Raw genomic sequence first — 4,855 nt, forward strand, 5'->3', positions numbered from 1 at the left:
TTTGTGATTATCCCAGCGTCATTACATTTGAAGATTGTTTCCCTCGTACCTTCATGGCTTCAAAAGTGAGAAAGAGGCTTTATATTAAAACAGATCTTCAACATACTTCTACTACAAGTTGGTTCTATGTTGATGTTATGCATGCATCAAATACATTTTACAAATAGAGCTAGAGTCTCCCTTTGAATTATAATAATAATAATAATAATAGGTCATGGCCAAGCCAGACACGAAATTGGTTTATGAGACCCCTTGTTTATGGGACAAGGGATCCGCCTCCCTGCAGTGATTTGACTACTAAAGTCTGTGGAGGTTTACCTTTTCTACTTCCCTCTAGATTTGAATCTATGACCTCTTACAAGGAAATACATGTTCTTAACCATTAAGCCCACCAAGGCCATTATAAGCTTTATCTTTGTACAAATTTTAAACATTGCATGCTTTCTGTAGATAAATGATTATAGAAATAAGCAGATGAGGTTGTTAAGCTTCTTGGAACCTATAAGCAGATGAGGTTGTTAGGCTTCTTGGAACCTATAAATGGAGACACCAGATCTGCAATATAGTGAGGATGTCACAACGAAGACCTAATTATAGAAATTTAGTTTATGGTTGTAATGCTCATGACTTCTGTTGACTAGCATGTGTCATTTAAATACCCTCTACTTTAAACATAGGGATATAGTATAGAGTGGTTTGAGTTACTACGAAGCCCAAAACATGCCAAAAGTTTTCCCTAAGTGATCTAGTACTATCCTTACCATTTGATAGTTTTTTTTTAAGGCATGGTTAATTGGTTAAAGTGTTCTTAATTGAATTGAACTTCTCCAAAAATCGATTTTCGCTAGAATGCATCAATCTAGCATGGTGAGATTCAATGTAATGGTTTCTTCTAATCCATACATATTAAGCCTAGTCTTGTAACTAAGTATGCTTTGTCATGTTGTTTGTTTACTAAGACGAAGAAATCTAGAAAGTAATCAAGAAATTAGTTAATAATGAATAGGTACAGGTAACAGAGAAAAACAATAAAACCAGCAAGCAAACAACCCAAAGAAAAATGGGCTGACATGATGTAACCTAAGGTTGAGGAAAAGGGGACGCCAACAATTATTGCATGGTGCATAACAGATGGAGGCCTGACAAAGATGGTCTAGTGGGGTAGAATTTTCTAGTGAAAATATAGATTGAATACTATGGGCTTGTGTAAGGCTTACTCTGACAGTTGTTTTTAATGATCTTAAATTAAATGAGAAGATCAATTCGTAGAGAATTTGGGATTTTAGAATGGAAGCTTATTTAGTCAATAAAAGACTAGTGAAAATATTAGGATACACTTTTACCCTTATTCTAGTGTTGAATAAAAATGTCGTGAAAAATAATGTGTCTCTAGTTTTGGATAAAAGGACCCTCAACTTTCTTCGCAACTTTTGTGGTCACTGGCCACTTATGAAAGTAGTAGGCATCTTTAGAAATGCGGTGCCATTTAGAGGGGAAATACTAATAGCAACAGGGCAAAGGCAATTATTCCGTTCATTTACTTATTTCTCATTTGTCTGGTCATATTGTGAGCTGCAATATATATCATGAGATTGTTTTAGTACTAGTAAACAATGATTAAATATATAATAAATTTGAACCTTTTGACATTTAGAGGACATTCCTCTCAATTTACAAAAAGAATAAAGTATGAAAATCATGTTGGAAATAGTTTCTGAAGTTTGGAGTCTTTTATTTTCAAGATTAACTAAATGGGTTGGAAGATGAAAAAAAAAAAACCATCAAATTGGACTTTTACATTCACTAAGGTTTTAAAGGAATTATATGCATAAAACTTATACTAGCACCTCCTTGTGGAATTGATAGTGCACTAATCTGTTGCTTGCTATTATTTTGGTTTTGGTACCACCTTATAGCATATTCGGGTTCAAATGCTATTTTCCATGACGGACAGTTAAATCTATTTCAACTCTAATTGTTATTTAGGGGTTCCACAAGGATGTCACATGAGCATTTATGATGCCCATTTTAACATAGATAGCCACCTATGTTAAGGTTCTATTTTGCAGTTCCATGTTATTTATGAACATTATATACATTTGGTTGGACACGTGAAAATCGATTGATGGATTGGGTATTGATGATGGACATGTTGGATGTATGACCAAATGTATGACTTACTTGGTTACAATTTATCTAGTGCATGACTTGTCAAAGTTATTGTTGCATCGTATAGGCTTATATAGATATGATTTATCTAATCAATGACTTAGTGAAATTACGATTTATCTGATGTAAGATTTATTTCCAGTATGAACAACAAAAATTGACACGTGGACACTGGGCTTAATAAACATGATGTTTAAGATCATGTATCTATATCTATTTTGTGGTTGTATATATGCATGGATGAGAACTAAACTACAGGTTGGAAAGAACCATATGATAACCAAGATCTACTATTCCATTGGGGAAGGTCGAGATGACCAATGAGGAAAGGTACGATGTACATTGTTCTATTACATTTGGTATCTACTTGATATGCACTCTTATGACATGAGTAAAATGCAAATGACAGGTGGCAAGACGACCTAACTGGATTATTCGATGACAAGTCCAACCAGCTCTGTAGTGTGGTCCGTGCTCTGAAGGAGGGGTGGAGGTGTTTCCCACCGTGTATCCTCCGAAACCTGGAATCGTGGGGAGGACAGTTGAACGCTCCCCCTAGACGTGTGATGACGATTGCCAGATGCCTGCTGGGGAAAGTTCGGTCGAGGTATTCGACGCTTCCACCATGTCGGTTTTATCACTGGTTAGTATGGCCGTTGCCACTGATAGAGCAGTAGAGGATGGATAGGGTGGGAACGGAAGTAGGTCAAGGTGGATAGGAGGATATAGATCAGTTGGAAACTCTTGATGGGAAGAAATGTCATGGTCGGACTTTTCTGATTTTATTGCTATAACTCTCTCCGGTTGCTATGCTTTCAAACTCCTTGCATCTTTCATTCCAACTTCGGGACGAAGTTTTCTGAAGGAGGGGTGTATGTAATGCCCCACTTAAATTTTATCCTACACATCTTGTTAAATATTTACATTATCTGAAAATATTGAGAAATATTGGTCTAATATAAATTTATGATTTCCATTATTCAAATTCCCCACTTACCTTCTCAATTTGAATATTGTGTAGGATATGGTCTCCTTCCATTAATTCAAAATATATTTATTCATTCACATACCCCAATGTACCCTCACATTTACTAAGGAGAAGACATGGTCCTCTCCATGTAAGCACATTTCACATTCCCCAATGTACCCTCACATTTAATTGGGAGAAGACATAGTCCTCTCCATCTTATCATCAATATATATTTATTCATTTCACATTCCCCAATGTACCCTCACATTTACTAAGGAGAAGACAAAGTCCTCTCCATCTTATCATCAATATATATTTATTCATTTCACATTCCCCAATGTACCCTCACATTTACTAAGGAGGAGACATGGTCCTCCCCATGTAATTACACTTCACATTCCCAAATGTACTTTTCAGATTTACTTGGGTGAAGACATGATCCTTTCCCATTAAATTCTCAATTTTATATTCATATCACAATTCCAAATGTACTCTAGCTTAGAAGAGAAGTCAACCAAGGATGGGTGAGAGTTAATGACATTAATGAGAGGTGGTTGAGGAAAGAGGGTATAAAAGGGAAGGGGGAAGGAAGAAGAGGGGGAGTTGGAGTTTTGCTTAGGATTATGGGGGTTGGTTGTGATTGTTTGGCCTTGTTATGATTTTTGGGAGACCTTGGAAACCTGTGGAGGTTTCTTGGGTTTGAGAGGAGGAAAGTATCATTATCTAGTTTTGCACATTCTTCTTGAGGACACACTATATCTGGTTGGACTTGGGCACGGAGGGCTAGGGAACCTGTGGAGGTTTCCTGGGCTAGGAATTTATTTCCTAGTTGGCTGGGAGGTAAATCCGGTTGGGTCTGCCAGAAGGAGCGTTCAGCTGGAGCTATCAGACAAAGGTATCGTCATCAACCGCCGGAACAGGTATTTTTCCATGGACTACTCTTGTTAAGTTGATATCAATGGAATGCTCAACTTAAATTATGTTGCTTATGATAAAATGATTAGATGTTAAATGTTTAAAGCTATGTGAAAAGGTCAGCAAGCTCCTTTTATTATTTATAAATTAACAAGAAAATAGATATGTTAGTGTATAACGAAATAAAGGCTCTAATAATAGGATTCAGGTCCTTACACTTTACCATGATCTCCAATTGATCACTAGGCCAAACAAGCATTGATGATAGTGAATTTCTCCACCTACACTGTGAGGAATTTTCCTATCTCCTAGTATCGCAGGCTTTACTACAATCCAAACCTAGATTACTAGGCCCTAAACCGAGACCCACTCTCCAGGCTTTACCGCATATCCAAAACTTTGGATTATTAGGCCCAACGGAGAGAATACCACCTCTAGGATTTATTGTATATCTCGCCATTCACCGAAAAGGATTCCTATGCCATCCGAGGCAACACAAACTCTGCTTTACCACAACCCAGAGTTTGGTTCAGGGGTTACCAGGCCATGTGTTCTATCATTTTAGAGATCTACCTCACTCAACTTCGAATCCATCCAGCAATCTAGCTCAACCAATTATGAGGACCCCATCACACCATGACTATTTGGAAATGGAAAGGATAGGCAGAAAAACTCTATTATACCTGGAAAAACCCATGCCATGATATAAAATAACCACATTCAATACCATTCATCCCAAATATAGAAAGGAAAATACACATGCAAGTCGATACCTAGAGTCTGTTGTAGCTGCTTCATCTT

This window comes from Pinus tabuliformis, chromosome 9 (genome assembly GCF_031772625.1).
Source record: "Pinus tabuliformis cultivar Carrire ecotype Pingquan chromosome 9, CPIR1, whole genome shotgun sequence".
Lineage (NCBI taxonomy): Eukaryota > Viridiplantae > Streptophyta > Pinopsida > Pinales > Pinaceae > Pinus > Pinus tabuliformis.